Source organism: Gorilla gorilla, chromosome 2, assembly GCF_029281585.2.
Source record: "Gorilla gorilla gorilla isolate KB3781 chromosome 2, NHGRI_mGorGor1-v2.1_pri, whole genome shotgun sequence".
NCBI lineage: Eukaryota > Metazoa > Chordata > Mammalia > Primates > Hominidae > Gorilla > Gorilla gorilla.
The window spans coordinates 121526017-121544312 of record NC_086017.1 but is presented as its reverse complement, the minus strand read 5'-3'; positions in this window follow the sequence as shown (position 1 = coordinate 121544312).

Genomic DNA, 18296 nt, shown 5'->3' with positions numbered 1-18296 from the left:
CTAATTGTCCAGTGTAGGGTCTTATAACTCATAGCTTTTCATAGTGTTATCAAGCATAAAGAGTTTTTTCTGTAACTGTATTAGTCCATTTTCACACTGCTCTAAGGAATACCTGAGAGTGGGTAATTTATAAAGGAAAAAGGTTTAATTGACTCACAGTTCTACATGACTGGGGAGGCCTCAGGAAACTTACAATCATGGCAGAAGGCCAAGGGGAAGCAAGGTATGTCTTACATGGCAGCAGGAGAGAGAGAGAGAGAGCGAAGCAGGAAGTGCCACTTTTAAACCATCAGATCTCGTGAGAACTCATTCACTATCACTAGAACAGCATGGGGGAAACTTCCCCCATGATCCAATTACTGACCACTAGGTCCCTCCCTTGACATATGCATATTACAATTCAAGATGAGATTTGGGTAAGGACACAGAACCAAATCCTGATGCAAGAGGTGGGTTTCCAAGATCTTGGGCAGCTCTGCCCCTGTGACTCTGCAGGGTGCAACCCCCATGGCTGCTTTAATGGGCTGCCATTGAGTGCCTGTGGCTTTTCCAGGTGCACAGTCCAAGTTGTCAGTGGATCTAGGAGGTTGGTGGGCTCTTCTAACAGCTCCACTAGGCAGTGCCCCAGTGGGGACTCTGTATGGGGGTCCCAATCCCATATTTCCCCTCTGTATTGCCCTAGCAGAGAGGAAATGAGGGCTCTATCCTTGCAGCAGACTTCTCCCTGAACATCCAGGCATTTCTGTACATCCTCTGAAATCTAGGTAGAGGTTCCCAAATTTCAACTCTTGTTTTCTGTGCACCTACAGGCCCAACACCACATGGAAGCTGCCAAGGCTTGGAGCTTGCACCATCTGAAGAAGTGGCCTGAGCTGTACCTTGGCCCCTTTTAGCCATGGCTGATGCTGGTGCATCTGGGATGCAGAGTGCCTTGTCTTAAGACTGCACAGAGAAGTGGGGCCCTGGGTCTGGCCTACAAAACCTTTTTTCTCTCTTAGGCCTCCAGGCATATGATAGGAGGGACTGCTGTGAAGATCTCCAAAATGCCCTGGAGATATTTTCCCTATTGTCTTGGCTGTTAACATTAGACTCCTTGTTACTTACGCAAATTTCTGGAGCTGGCTTTGGCTTGAATTTCTTCCCAAAAAATAGGCTTTTCTTTTCTACCACATGGTCAGGATGTGAATTTTCCAAACCTTTATGCTCTGCTTTTCTTTTAAATATCACTTCCAGTTTCAAACCATCTCTTTGTGAATGCATTTGAATGTAAGCTTTTAGAGAAAGCCAGGTCACATCATGAATGCTTTGCTGCTTAGAAATTTCTTTCACCAGATACCCTAAGTCATCTCTCTCAAGTTCAAAGTTCCATAGATCTCTAGGGCAGGGGCAAAATGCTGCCAGTCTCTTTGCTAAAGTATAGGCAAGAGTAATCTTTACTCCAGTTCCCAATAAGTTCCTCATCTTGAGAGAGAGAGAGAGAGAGAGAGAAAGAGAGAAAAGCAGGAAGTACCACTTTTAAACCATCAGATCTTGTGAAAACTCATTCAGTATCACAAGAAGAGCCTGGGGGAAACTGCCCCCATGATCCAATCACCTCCCACCATGTCTCTCCCTCGACATATGGGGATTGCAATTTGAGATAAGATTTGGACACAGAGCCGAACCCTGTCAATAACCCTCCTACTTTACCCCCGCTAAGTGTTAGCTTGGTAGTGTGACATTCTTTCTAAGAAGTATTGACATTTTTGACTTCTATTGTAGCCCTGTAACCCTCATAAAGTAGATTTCTAACAAGAAAATGTCTCCCTCCAAGAATAAAATTTCGTTTATTTTTATTTATATTGTCTGGCCACTTTACTCATCAAATGACATTGCCATGACAGAGAATGAAATCACAGCCTCTTAGAAGGTTTCCCTTTCAGATGTGGTTATAAAACATAATGGGAGCAAGTTGGGCCTGAAGTGGGAATTTGAGTGAATCTCATGTTCCATCTGAAATTATGGAACAGTTACTTAGCCCTATCTTCAATGCACAGGCACCTGTTTACATGTTGAAATGTATGCATAAAAGGAGTCTGCTATTAGGAAATTTAGGAATAAAGTTCCTTGGGGAGAAATAGTGACCTTGAGATGACAGAAGACCTTTGTGCTGGGCCAAGAATCTTCAGTGGCTTCTTTTTGGGAAATGTCTAAAGCAGAAGCCATGAGGCTTGTTTTTATGAAGGATTCTGTAGTATTTGGGTAGGCATAGGCTTGGAATTTATGTTCAAATTCTCACATAGAATTAAGGATGTTGGTATTCTCAGTTCCGTGTTGAAATATGTGTAGCTGCAATGAAGGAGGATTGCTTCAGCTATGTAATACTGCATAACAAACCACCCTGAACAGTGGCAAAAAGCAATAACAACATTTCTTTTGCTCACATTTTGCAATTTGGACAGAATTTTGCAGGGATAACTCATTGCTGCTTGACTAGGAGTCAGCTGAGCAACTCCAAAGCTAGCAGTTGGAATAATCTAAAGGCTTTTTTTTTGAGACAGGGTCTTGCTTCATCTCCCAAGCTGGAGTGTAGTGCTACAATCACGGCTCACTGCAGCCTGGAACTCCTGGTATTTGGGAGTACAGGTGTGTACCACCATGCCTGGCTAATTTTTTTATTGTAGAGACAGAGTCTCACTGTGTTGCTTAGACTGCTCTCGAACTCCTGCACTCAAGCAGTCCTCCTGGCTCGGCCTCTCAAAATGCTGGGATTATAGGTGTGAACCACTGTACCTAGCCTGAAGTCTGCTTTTTGTGCACATCTAGCAACTGATGCAGCTGTATACTAATATCGTACCTGGGGATGCTGATGGGAACACTTACACATGGTATCTACGTGTGGTTTGTGCTTCCTCACAAAATGGTGGCTGAGTTCTAAGTGCCAAGATCTTAAAGGGGACAGCTGGGAAGAAGCTATATCCTTTTTGTTATCTAGTCTTGGAAGTCACATAGCATCACTTCTGCCTTATTCTACTTATTCTATTGTTTCAAGCCTGCCCAGTTTCAAGGGTAGAAAAAAGAGAATCTACTTCTTAATGAGAGAGTAGCAAGGTCCTGGAGGAGCATGTGATATCAAAAGTAATGCTGTGGCTGGTTTTGAAGAATACATCCTTTTTAAAGACTCAAGGGCTTGCAGAAGTTCTTGTCACATCAGTTAAGTGGTTTTGGGAGAAATGCTGAGGACATTAGGGATGCAGATTTCTCACGCAGCATCCAGATTCCAGTCTTAGTGCTAAAGTGGGCTTTTCTCAGGAAAGAAGTGATGCTAGTCCTCTGGAAACCTTGAAGGTTTTGAGGCAGTTGTGAAAGTGATAACTCTTTTCCATGAAAATTTGTGTATCAATGCTAATATGAACTCATTTGTACCACAGTCTGCTAAGGCCTAGGGCAATGTAGGATAACATGAATATCCAATAAAAACAAAGTCTCTTGAATCATTTAAAAAAATTAATGAGTAGTTGTCTTTGTTATCATAATTTTATAGAAATTCATAGATAAACATTTTATATTTATACAACTGATTCATGTTAGAATTGCATTCTACTCTTGTCATTTAACTATTTACATAGACATTAGATTGTCTTTTACCCAGTTTACTTTGCAGAAAAGATTTCAGAGAAATTTGGATTAATTTCTGCTGGTATGACTATTGGTACAAGTTGAATCGTAAGTGCCTTCATTTCTGCATAAATCTCAAAATGCTGAATTCATGTGATAACTTTCATTGTTCTTGACCAGCTTTGTCCACCTACCTAAAGCAGAGTCATTGGCAGATTTGGCAGTCAAATCATATATCCCTATATATACTAATGCATCTCCCAGTTTCTCCACCTCTTTCTCATCAAATACACTGTATTGAACAATGCTAGAACCAATGCTAGACCTCTGGATATCTAATTACTAACTTCATTCTTAGTCACAGCTGTTCACTAAGACTTCCATGACTCTTCACAGCAACTCTTGACAGTATTTTGCCCTTCATCCTCTACTGATTTCTTTCCCTTTATAATCTGTTATAAAGAAACTTTTAAAAAAGCTTATTTAAAAATTCTGAGCAAATTATATCCACTGGATCACTTATATAGTATGCTATATTATATCTTATGTAAGATAGGAGGAAATTTAGTAGATTAGAGACTTTTTTTGGAATTGTTTCATTGGTTCTGTAAACTTTGCAGTACAGTGGCTGGTTTTCGTTTAATTAAATTCCTAATGGATTTACCCAAGAATTAAAATGTTAGTTTTATTAAGATGTGATTTCTCATATTTTGTTTGGAAGCTGCAATATTTTTATAATGTATGCTATATCAATGGCAGTTTTCAGGCATATTGATCATTAGTTTAAATTTAAAATATCTGATCTACCTCACAGAAATTAGTCATAAAAGTAGAAATGCATTCGTGAATTTATTTTCACATACTTTCTGGCCTACGCTGGCTCAGGCTTAATATATTAAATTTACTAAGAGACCTCAGTGTCGCAGCCACAGCTGTAAACAAATTTTTCATTCATTCTTTTAAGGTATATACTATTTAAGAGATAAAACTGGGGCTGAAAGAAGTTAAAAGTGATCATTAAGGGTGGGCGCAAGATATAGTGGAGGAAAATCCCCAAACTGTTATTCTCCCAAGATGGTGCTCATGTGAGCAGAAAGCAGGGGAATTGGTCCTGGCATTGCTGACAACTTGCAACAGATCCCATCTGCAGAAGATTGGGGAAGTGACAGAGAGGTCTGGGAAGGGGAGCAGTGTATTAGGCTGTGCCTCAGGTTCTCTGCTTCTGCTGGTCCTCACACCTCACTGCTGGAACCATAGATGATCCCCACTGCCAAAGTAGCTCTGACTCAATCTGATGCTGACTATCCTCAGGTCAGCAGCTTCTGTACTACCCTACGGATTTTAAAGGGTAGATTTGGGAGTTGCATTCCAATCCTAAACCAATCTCTGATGACAGAAATGATACCTGAATCACTGGGCTGCCAGATTGGTCCCATATCCCTCCTTTCCAGCATACCCTGGCCATCACACAACACCCACTACCACCTCCATTCCACCCAATTTGGAGTTGCACCAATCAGATTTTTACCTGACCTGCCCCTCAATTGATTCTGAACCAGGATCACTGGCCTTTGGTAGGGTCTCAGGACTTGGATCTGAAGGAAAAAAGGGGTGGGAGTGATCCCAAGTAGGAGCCAAGAGGAATAAGATCTAATTTCTGAAGAGGTTAGGGCTGAATTGAAAACTAGGGTGCATTCAAAATATCAAGTCAAGGAGATCAGAATTAAAGCATAAGCAAATGGAAACAGGTCAGTTGATAGTACAGGTTTGGAAGACAGAGCCTGGCTAGATCTGCTGAAAGCTAGTGCACTAAAGGCTGAAGGCTTTGTGATGGGCAGCGGACAGCTCTGCCTTCTGCTGGGGTGAGCAGCTAAGGGCAGCCCCCAGAATCAATCTTCTTTTTCTGACTATGTGATTTTTGGTATATTACATAAATCCTTTGAGTTTCCTTTTTTTGGCTATAAAATAGCAATAATAGTACTTGCTTGCAGTATATTGTAGGGATTACAGATATAAAGTTACTAACAGACATGGCCTGCATAAGTGCTCATCATATGGTGACCCTCAGTACAGCTCTATTACTTACCAGCTTCATGGTCTTGGAGAATTCATTTTACTTTTTGAGCTTCCGTGTCTTGTCCTATGAATGAAGAGGTTAAATTAGATCATCTCTTAGTCCCTATCCAACACAAAGACCCTAAAATCTATTCTACGTTCTTATTTGGTGGCAAAGGAGTCTTGCTCTCTAAGACTATCTTGCAACTACCCTGAAACTCAGGTCCAAACCTACAAATTAGATTAAATCCTATTTAAAAAAACTCCTTTGAAACATTAAAGCCCACATATATGTTTAAATAACCTTGTCAAATTTGCTCTCCCTGCAGAGGGCTTTTCATTATTCTTTTTCATTAAAATAAAAATCCCTCTGGTTGACTTTCTAAATGTGTTTTCGTTAGGCCCTCAGCCTGTTGTTAACCATTTTCAACCTAATATTAAACTCTGTCCTCTTGAAACTGAATGCTCTGCTACTCCCTGAGAAGTCACCCACAATAATGATAGAGTAGGCACTTAATATGCTAAATAATAATAATAATATAAAATCAAAACTTATAGTGATCACTGGCTGCTCAATAAGGGTCTGTCACTCACTTCCTTTATCAGTAATTTTCACTATAACGTTCTTCTTTGAAAAGGGAGGGGAGAAAACCCTGCACAGCAAATGTCTCCAGGCTCCAGGCTGTGGTAAATAGGGTATCTAATATCCAGAAAATGAATATGCAGCCTTTAGGGAAACATATGCAATGAAGGTAAATGTATTCTCAGATTAGGAAGTTTAGTCCTAAGGAATAAAAGGAACTAATTTGCAAGAGAAAAGAATAGATGTAGTTGGATTTCACCCTGCTGATAAACTGTACTTCCATAGAGTTTTCCCTCTTCTTTATTTCAAAAGCTACAGAAGTCAAGGGTTTCCTGTTCCTTTATGTTCCATAAACGAGTTGTTCAGATAAGCAGCTCATTGCTCTATCAACTAATTACTTTCTGATTTGCTTTGATCTATTATTAAGGCAGTAAATTCCAGCTTCATTGCACCCATAATGTAAAACTCAAATGTAATCACTGTTGCGAAAGGAGATAACAAAGTTGTTGATTTGAAAAAGGCATTTCCTTTTTGGCAAGAAGTCTAGCATGTGATACACATGCTTTCCATGTCGTTCAGGCAATTGACTTTGACACAAACCCATTCTATCCTCTATGGATCTTTTGCCAGAAAACAGTCATTTAAGTATCCAGCTTCCTTGGAATTTTTATTTATATGTGAAGCCATTTTGCCTGCTATTCTCATAGTTATGATACGCTACTATTCATGAATTAAAGCATCTTTTGAGTGTGGCATATGGAATCAGTACTTCATAATCAAATCTTCATGTGTATTAGCAACCTTACTATAAAGTTGTAACCTTTTTGTCTTAACCACATTACAAGTTAATCTTTCGTAGGCTATTTTTTTCGAATTCATCTGAACAAATTGAGTTTATAAGTTAGAATTTTCCTACAATCTTTGTAGTCCATATGTCCAAAGCCAAAAGAGCCCTCTGAGAATATTAAAGGCCTCCAAGATTACTTTCTGTAAAAAAATAATTCACTATCCATTTAGCTTTAGGAAAATCCATGTTTCCAAAATCATATGCAAACAAGAATTTGATTTCTACAAATGGTTCTATAAACTGAAAGACATTCTGATGACTGACTTGTCTTTGAAATTTATTTTGTATTTTATCATCTCCCTTCTGTCTCTCTCCCTCTTCATATTTCTGCATACATGGATATGTGTACCATGCCCTTATTTTGTTCTCCAGGTTGGTTTTGGGCATCAAAGGGATACCAAGAGACACGATTTCCAAAGCACTTCAATCTTTAACGGATATTTCTCCTCCATACAAGGCCTGGATAGCTTTTAAGTTTCTATGCACAGTAAGAGAGCAGGCAATATTACTAGATTAGCTCTTCATTTAATAATGCTTTAATATACATCACTCCAACTCTACCATTTTACCTTAGGAATAGTTGATTATCTGCTATCTACTCTGAACTGTCTTTCTTTGTGGCTCTCAAGTATTTTCCTCTCTCTCCAACTCCCTCCTCTTCCCCGTGTCTCCCACCCTCACGTAACAACTATTCTTGCAAATTTTATCTGGGTTTTAAAAGTTGTGTTATTCTAGAGAATCAAGAATTTGGTTCAGAATAAAACTGCCATTTTCCTCCCACTTTATTTTACCTGGCAAGGACTTTGGAGCAAAGTAACTTTTGGCCTCTTTTTGAGAGCTGGGAGTTTGGTAATAATTCACTTTCTTGATAAGGAGAAGGCAGTGAGGAATTTAAAGGCCTCTGTACCTGTTGTATAAATTGGCCAGAAGCCTTGTTACTTGGTCTTTTGTAAAAGGAAAAAGATTAGATTTTATACAGATCCTGTCTATTGGGAAAGGGCTTGTGTTTTATAAGCTGGATTGGAGAGATTTGGTACAGCACAAATAAGGTATCTTAAAAATTTTCAGTTGTTGGTGCCTAGGAGCAGAATTATATGGCTTTGCAAATAAGGAGGTAGTTGATATTTAAGGCCAATATTACAACCATAAAAGTTAATGACTGTGCAGATTTTTATATTGGATAACTTCTGCTGTTGACGAACCTTGACCCAATTAAATCACTTTAAAAGTTAACTGCAAACTGCTTTCGGATTTGCATTATCTGCCTTTGCACTAGTAGGAATCATCCTTTCAGTTGTGTGAACTTGAGCAAGGTAGTTGACTCTCTGAACTAGCTTATTTGTAAAAAAGAAAAAGTGTAGTTTCTGCTCATTAAGCTGTGATAGCATTAAATGTGATCATGTAAGTCGATCAGATAAGAGATGTAAAATGTATTGGACAGTGTCTGACATAGAGCAAGCACTCAATACGTGTCAGCCATCATTATCATTATCATGATCACATAACTAATCTGGCTCCCAGGGTGTTTAGCTTTGGAGAGAAATTACTAATTAAAGTTTTAGTAACTGGAGGGTGGGAGACTTACTGGAAATTGTACTCTTATTCCCCTGTCATCAGTTTAGTCAATCCCAGGAATGTGCTCACCATCAAAAACACTTTTGTTTGAAGTAATTATTGACAGGTAAGGACTTACTATTGCCATTTTGTTGGTCGTTTTCTGATTGCTTGGTAGTTCCTACTTTCAGTTCTTCCTTTCCTGCTGTCTTCCTTTGTGATTTGATGACTTTTGTGGTGATATGCTTTAAATTCCTTTCTCTTCATCTTTTGTTTATCTACTAAATGCTCAAGACCACTTTTGAACCCTCATTGTAGGTAGAGCAAGATAAATGCTATCAATTATTGTAGGGCTATATGTTAAGAAAAAATATCTTTATTCAACCACTTACATAAATTTTGTTTTCCATTGACTTGTAAAAAGTAAAATAATAACAGAAATTTCTCAAATCCATTCATTTCTATTTTTATCATCTAAGTTGTTTGAGCATTCTTGGATATTTTTATATTCATCAAATTAAAATTTCCTAATTGCACAGTCTACTGCAAAAATGCTTTTGATGTTGGCACATGTTTTTGTCCTATTTTGACCATTATTTAGAGTTTTTAGTGACTTACTAAGGAAGTCTTCAGTGCATATAGCTAGATCTGCTGAAAGCTCGTGTACTAAAGGCCGAAGGCTTTGTGATGGGCAGTGGACAGCTCTGCCTTCTGCTGGGATGAGCAGCTAAGGGCACCTCCTAGAATCAATCTTCTTTTTCTGACTATGATTTTTGGTATATTACATAAATCCTTTGAGTTTCCTTTTTTGTCTATAAAATAGCAATAATAGTACTTGCTTGTACTATTAGTGCATATTGCTCTACTTGCTTGTACTTCAGTGCATATTGCTGAGTTGTATCAGATCACAAAGCATATTACTTCCACCAATGATCATGTAGTGATTTTGAGTGGGGAAGCAGGACTGAGATCTGATTCTGGCCATCTCAGAAGCCTGTAGTGTTGCCCACCAGGATTCTGTGCTTCTGAGAGGTGGCCAGGTGTATAGAACAGATTGTAGGCTAGAGAAATACAGGTGAAAGGAGAAGAAAGAAGAAAACATTTAGATTGAGATAGAAACCAAGAAAGGGGTTGAACATAAGGAAATAACATTTCCTAGTAGACAGCCATAGTCATTCTCCTGGGGATTACACCCTCCAGTAGTTCCAAATGAACAGAAAGAAGAGAGCTTACATTTTTAGAGTATCAACTATGTACAAGTTGCTTTACGTAACAAAGACTAATATTTACAGAGTTTTGTATATGTATTACATAATTCAACTTATTGAATTCTGAGATATAGAGTCCATGAAATAGATACTGTTATTATCCCTGGTTTAGAGATGAGGACTTAAAACATAGAAAAGTTATACAACTTGTTCAAGCTATCTACCTGGAAAGATGCAGAATTGGGACTTGAAGCTGGGAAGTCTGTGTTTTCTTTTCTGCCATGCTGTCCTCTCAGTTCATTTCCACAGCAACTCATTGTGTGGATACCACTTTCTTACTGAGGAGAAAACAGAAGCTCAGAGAGGTGGAGTAACATGTACTTGTCCTCTAGCCTATACCACATTCAGACAGAAAACGAAACAAGTGTCATTTCAAACATAACAGTGGCCCATTATTTCTTGGTTAAAGGGAAACAAAGGGCAAGTTTGGATATGGCTGCACTTGCCCTTTACGCTGCCCTTGCTGATTGAATCCATGAAGATGCTCAGGGGAGCTGAGGGAAGTGAGAAAAATATGTTTGCAATCCTCTTAGCACACCTGCTAGCTGATTGGAAACTGGCTAAAGGTTCCAAACATTCCATAGATGGAAAGAGCTTATTCTCTGTTGCCATAATCCATGCTATGCCCCTGTCCAACATGCTGGCAAGGGAGGCATCAAAGATCAGAGTCAGGAGCCTCCTCCATTCTGAGGGGTGTCAGTGAGGAGACTTTTTCTGCCATGTGAGACAGGATTGTTCCCTTGACCTTGACCCCCTTCATAGGCAGGAACTGGAATGGCTTGTTTCACTCAGCCCACCGCTGGCCATTCCTCATAAGAGGGAGTGTGTGAGCAAGAGAGTGTGGGAACCAGAGCAAATGAAACCCTGGAACCACCTGGTCCCTCCTCTCTGGCGGTAGCAGGCTTTGTGTGGGCCCTGCAGCAGCCCTCAAGCCCCGACCACTCCGCACCCATGTTCTTGTCTCACATCCAGGAGGAATCAGGTCACGTGAACGGACTGAAGGACAGTGTATGCAGGATATTTTATTGAGCAATGGAAGTGGCTCTCAGCAGGATGGGGAGTTTGAAAAGAGATGGTGTGGGAAGAAGGTGATCTTTCCCTGAAGCTGCACTGTCTGAAGTTAGATGCATCTATCTGTAGTCTCGGACACTAAGTTACTTCTCTACTCGTCGCTCAGCCACTTGTATCCTCGCCCCTCAGCCACCTGTGTTGCTCTGCCAGTTGAAGTCTTTTTTATGGGTCCAGGATAGGGGCATGGCAGACCAAGAAGGCAACATTTGGGTGGAAAAATGGGGTCAACTGTTTTCACTTAGAGTTGCAGTTCCAGGCTTAAAGGTGGGGTTTAGCTGGGAGCCCAGCCCTTCTGCATCAAATGTTACACAGACTAAAACAAAGGTAGAAGAGGGGCCATAAGACAATCAAAGTAGGGGAGACAGGAAGAGGGAAAGAAAAGTAGCTAAAAGAAAAGAAAGGAAGACAGGAAAAAGGAAAGCCCAGGGCTGGAGTTTCATTCCCACCAGAGGGGAGAACTGGCCTGCTATGGACTTCTCCTTTTTTCCTGCTTCTAGGTAGAAAACATATTCATTCCCCTCAGGGCTCTGAATCCTGCACCAGTTGAAAATTCATTTGAAAAATCAAATTGTGTCTGAGAAACAAGCACCTCCCGAAAGGCCCTGGTGGTCAGAACAATCAGGATTTAAATTAATTGCTTAATGGAAAAAAAATTTCTGAGAACAATGCTGATAATTTGCTAAACCAGGGTATGTTTGTAACTCTTTGAAATGAATTGAATTGCTGGTTTCAAGAATTAAGGCTTACAGAGAAATTGTGATTGAAATCCCCAAAGTTAAGTATTAATTCCTTAAAGCAATTGGTAATTAGTGAAGAATTGTGCACTTACAGTCAGTACTACATTCAACACTTAATTATACACTGTCTCAAATTGTTTCCTAGGTGTTGTATGCATGTTGTCCTGTCTCCCAAAACTTGATCATAAAGTCAATGAGAAAAGTACCGAGTTTCTTTTCTTGGAGTTTTATTGGTGTCTCCCACTGTAGCTAGCATAGCACTGAACACAGACGGATACTCAAAAGTTGATGGATGCAGGCTGAGATAAATCAGTGAGTTTAGAAAACATTGGCCTTTTGAAGGAAAATTCATTTAGTTATCCCAGCATGCCAAGAACAGGGCACATTTCTCAGGAGAGACAAAAAAGTGAATGAATATGTTATGGATTTAAAAATTGCATGTGCTAAATTGAGTAGAGAATTTGAAAGGAGACATTCTATTTGAGTGAAAAGAAATTGCAGACAACTTGAGGTCAGGCATTTGCTGTGGAGCAGCTTGATTTGGTTTCTGCTGATTTATCTATGTTTTACAAAGATTGAAAATAATCATTAGGCCTGGAAGGGCATGGAGATCAGAGGACTCCAGTGCTACTTGACTGCCTCATAATTTTCTGGGACTTCTACACTTTTCAAAAGCTTTAATCGTGACATGTGTATTTAAAAAAGCAATTGAAAAAATGAGATCTTGCTACTATTTATTTGTAAGTGACGAAAATAAAGGACTTACCATTGTGTTTGCTAAGTTGAAATTCATTCCTCCATGCTGCAGGCATGAAAAAAAATCACCTCTGCTGTTAGGAATATTCACTCATATTTTTAATTTTTGTTGTCTTCAGCTTAAAAACATTAAAAGCTTCCATGATAATAATAGCTCTCTTTAAAAGAATGTTGAAGAATTGTCCATGTTTTATATGTTTACTTTAATTTTGTATGAAAGGAGTCAGTGGTGATGAAAGGCTGGGAAAATATAAACAAATCTACTTTGCAATAATTATAAGGTAACCAAGCAATGACTGCAGATCATATTACTTTACATCGATTCCAGGCACTACTCCCACACTAAGGGACAAACCCTCTATGAACTTGCAAGTATCTATCTGTTGACTTATTTCCCAGTATTCTTCATATTACATGCTATATTCCAGTAACTTCAGATTGCTATGCCCCTCAGCACACAACACATTTTCTTAGTGCTGTGATTTGGCTTGGCCTGGAATGGCCTTCCTATTCTTGTTCGCTCTTATTCATCCTGTAAGACTTCTACTGGGCAAACCCTTCAAAATCTCCTTCTCCCTACATCCCCAGGTTAGGCTAAGTGTCCTATTAATATCTATGGCATTCTTATTACTCTAACATGCCTCAATGCCATCTCTTTCTGTATTATGTTAAATATCTAATTATATGTCTATCTTCTGCATGGGTTGGGGTTCTGTTTTCTTCCCTAACAGCTTTTTGAAAAGAGAAAAATCTTAATTCTCTTCACATAAGGTGCTATTTTCCCTAGTCTATTCTCTTTCCCTCTTACCCCAATCCTCAACTGACCTAACATCTTTTTTCTTCTGTCTTTCTTCTTCTAACTGCCCCCGCTCTGCTTTTGCTTCCCGTCTACTTTGACTTCATGATGACCATGATAAATGCAGCAGAATGAGCTTAAAAATAAATGTTAGTTTAAAAAGTATAATTAGCTAAAAATGGCTTTATGTTTTCAATTCCTACATCTGCTGTATTTCCTATTATACTTTAAGCTACTTAAGTATACACATTAAAAAATATGAAGTCTTTGATTTTGGTTTACTTGCCTAGTAGCAATAAAATAAGAGATATTGTTTTATGATATAGGGAGGGATATAAAATTATTATTTTTTATTATTGACCTGATCTGTGGGGAGAAAAAAATTATAGGGTTTTGTACTTGCCCTGTCTCTTTCTCCCTCTCTTTTTTTAAAATAAGACATATTCAACATTTTCCTTTATGCCTCCAAATTCCTTTAGAAATGAGAACCAGAGAACATAAAGTGTTACTTGATAATTGCAGCAAATGTTGTAAACTTTTGTATGATGTTATGGTTATTATAAGGGAATAAAAGCCAGAAGAGATAGGAAGAAACAATGTTAAAATGAAGGGACACATATATATGACACATACATATACAGACAGAGACCAGTGTGAAGGCAAATACGGAATAATGGAATAAAAGCAAAAACATGTACTTCACATTCTGTTTGATGTAATTTTTCTTTCCAGTTTGCTATATTTTTATTTTTTGCTGTGCAATTTACCCAATCTAGTTTAACACCAGTTTTTCTATTTATTAATAGGGAATAATAACACACATTTTACTGTGTTATTAGTGGGGTTAAATGAAATATCCATTCTAGAAATATGTACTGAGTCCCTGTAATAGATACTGGTATCTGCTATAGCAGTTTGCTTTTGGTGCTTACCCCATGCTTTCATCAAATTTATCTTATGATCACTGCTTATGCCCATCTTTCATGGAATTGATTTTCATCTTATGATACTCTTAATAAACAAGCAGAGATAGAGAGGGAGGTGTTACAGAGAGTAAAGCAGACTCAAGGGCCTGCATGGAGAGGTAGATATCTTGCACAAAAATGAAGAAGAGGAAACAGGCACAGGAAACGTGCTTCAAAGGCAATTGCTACATCTTTTGACTTTTTAAATGTCTTTTTAAAATGACTTTTTAAAAGTCATGTCATATTTTCACAAATATTAGCAACGTAATGACAGTCTTTCCCTTCAACTGTGTGTGTGGTGACTACAATATTTGGCCAAGAGCTGGTGATTTTCTATGCTGGCTGAAAAAGAGACCAGGAGAATACATAAATGGAAACTGAATGTCACTGGTTTCTTTAGTTGATCCCTTATCTGACCTACCATTTCACACACCTTCTCAACATTAACTGTTGTTATCATGATGGAACTATTAATATAACCATAATAGGTATACACCAATAAAAGATTCAGGAATCATATTGCATTCCATTTATTTCTATCTTTCAATTTCTAGTGGTATTTTCACAATCTTTGAACACATTTTTATGGTGGAATGAATATCTGTGCAGAAATCAAAATCACAAAAATACATGGAAGAACATCTGGCTGATTCAGTCATGTTAATATTTGAAGTCAAACTTGGCTTATTAATAACTTGAAAATATGTCCTTGGATTTTGTGATCGGATGATTTGATTTTTTATTTATATAAATATCGTGGCTTGTATCTATTGTTATTTGAAAACAAGTCCTTGAAAACCAGTTTATCACTTGTTATTTTCTTCCCCTTTAGGATAATATTACTCAATTTACACTTTTGTTTATATTTACATAGGGCTCAAGTATGTGATTACAGAAAAGGTATAGAAATTGATGCTTTGCTCATCTTAGGTTAGACCATTTTAAAATTTAAGGCCAACATGGTGAAACCCTGTCTGTACTAAAAATACAAAAATTAGCTGAGCGTGGTGGCACGCACCTGTAATCCCAGCTACTTGGGAGGCTGAGGCAGGAGAATTGCTTGAACCCAAGAGGCGGGGGTTGCAGTGAGCTGAGTGCCACTGCACTCCAGCCTGGCAACAGAGCGAGACTCTGTCTTTAAAAAAAAAAAAAAATTAAGGCTCTAATAAATGAAAGGTGCTTGTACCGTGATAGCTATACAAGTACCTAATGAGTTTCATAATCACTGTGATTGTGAATAAGAAAATATGTGTCTCTGTCATGTACTAGTCTCAGATGGGCTTGAGAACTAAATCTTAAAAATATTTATTTCAAGTGATGTTTAGTTAATACTTGTAGTTACCTTTATTAAATACTTATATTTTCATAGACAGCAACATATCTGCATATACTATCTTATTTAATACTTTCAAAAAAGTTTTAAGTTAGCTAATTTTTGTAGCTGATTAAAAGGTGAGGAAACTGAAACTTATTAGTCCTATGTCTACTAAGTGGAGAAGCTAAGATTGAAATCTAGGTTTGTTTGATTCTAAAACCTGAAACTTCTGTCTGTTAGGTTAATTGATGCTCCAAACGTGCTAACAAGGTAAAAGAAATTTAGTAATGTCTTTGGCATATATTATTTTATTAAAATTATTTTTATTTTATTAAAATCAGCTATTTTATCAAAATAGTTCTTATTTTATTAAACTATTTTAATATTTTATTTTATTAGAATATTTCTTAATAAATATCTTACTAAAATATTATATGTTATTTTATTAAAATATTTTGTAAGAAAAATGTGTTAGTACTATAAGAGTTTGCATCTTTTCTATCTGAGAATAAATTATTGTCACTTGCCTCTTTGGAGTCTTCTGAGAATGCCCAAAACCTTACTTCAGAGAGAGTCAATAACAAGACACCTGGGGTAACTCCGTCCTTTAAGAGACAAGCTCTGATCATATCTAGTGCAAAATATTGCATGACATTCAAAGTATAAAACAGTTTGTAGAGCTACCTGCAGAACTGCCTTTCTTAACCTCATGTTAGCTTGATTCCATTGCTTGTCCTTCCATTTCTTCACCATAATCATCCCACCAACCTGAGAAGCTTGGATACATGAGATAAGCAAGCACATTCTTCGTAGTTTTTTGGGGGTGAGTCAGATATTTACATATTGCTACTTTTAATTTAGTGTATAGATTGGGTGGCTCATTCCCTTTGCCCATGGCCTCAGTCTTTGTCTTTGGCTCATGATCTGGTTAATTCTGTTTCCCAAAGTAACCCTCATTAGGCGTATCATTTTATCTTTCCTTAGACCTCCCATCACCACTTTCTAACGTCTCTTTTGGCTCCCACTCAAAGAGGAAGGATAGTTTGGGGTCATGGCTCCCCAACCACTAATAATCCATGGAAAAGACAGCCTCTTGATCCCATGAGCGATTGTCCTCATGGTTTCCATTCACAGACATTTCCAAGAATAATACTTGTCCTTTTGGGGGCACCCTGGCCTTAATGAGATACTCTGATTTGTTCCCCATTCTTTCCTCTCCTTAGTGTTTTTATACAGCCGTTTTCACTACCCTGACTCCTCACTTGACTTTTATTTCTCTGTTTTAAGTTTCTTCAAGGCAGATCTCAAAACTTGTTATATCTACCTCTTTCTGATTTGTCAGTCTTTTAAAAGCTGCTTTTTCTCTTCTCATATTTATCATATTTTGACAATTAAGTAAGCATTTTTTGAAAGCTTCTGACCAAAAACTTTTCACTCTGAAGTATTATTTTACCAACATCTGATCTTTTGTAATTTTTTTTGAATTGTGGTTACTTCTGCCCTATCTGGGGCCCTCCAGATTTGATTCTTAAGACATTTCATCTGTGATTACAAAGAGAGTCAATGTTAAGCTGTATTTCTGCCTTCAATTTTCTAGTTTTCCCAAAACCTTATTTCCCTTGTAAACTAACAAGCATAGAGGCAGTCTTGGTAGAGGTTAGGTACTGCTGCCTATAGGTAAGGATGAAACTTTATAGAGTCAAAGTTAAATTTGAAAAACCTCTGAAAGGTTCATAGAGCACAAATGGATGCTTTTAAAACACAATCTTGTGCAGCATTACACACCTATAAATATATAATGTATACAGTGATGTTCTTTTTTAGAGGGAACAAGTGGTTGGCTTGTGTTTAAGAGCTATGGTGAGTCAAAAAAGTATGTATGTGGGTGTGTATATATATACATGTAAACGTGTGTATATATATGTACATATATATTAATCTTTAAATATTTAAATTACATTCAATGAAGTAAATTGCTCACATACACAGGAATGCTAGAAATGTAAAAGACTAAAATAATAGGAGTTACACATCTCCTATCTCACACTCATTTTAGGATAAGGTATGTGCCTGCTGAATGTAGTGGTAGACAAAATTAACTGCACTACTTACACTGTTTTTATTTTTACTTATTTTTAATTTTTTGATTACTTAATTACAGGCATCATAAAACTAGATAAACAAGTAAGATTGAATTCTCCTGAATTAAGTGATCATATGATGTAACACTGCCAAATTCATACTTTTCATATTTTATTTCATCTAAGTATAAAGTCTAGTAATACTGGTTTATGTATCTTTTCAGTAGCTTCAGTCAAGTGTTCTGATTTCATTTAACAAGGATAATGAGATGAAAATCCATGGTTTAGATATGTACCTTTGATCTGTAGTTCAGATCAGTGCTTGACTGGTAAAAAACACTGTGGTTGCAAGATGGGGCAACAACAAATGTCTAAATCTTGTAAATCTAACAAAATATTACAAAGACACATGTCCAAAATGACAGCAAATATCATAAATACCAGTCTTGTTATTTAATTCTGCTTTGCGGAGCTTAAAATAATGATCAGACTTCAACCTTCACCTCTTGTTTCACTTCCAATTTCTTATCTAATACGTATTTTTATGTACGTAAATCTAAGCTGCTCTGTTTATTGACTAAGGTATACACTGTCTCTTTTGCCCCAAACTCACACAGTAATGGTGTCAGAAATTTTAGGTAGGAGTATCTTAGGTTTAATCTGTTTAGAAG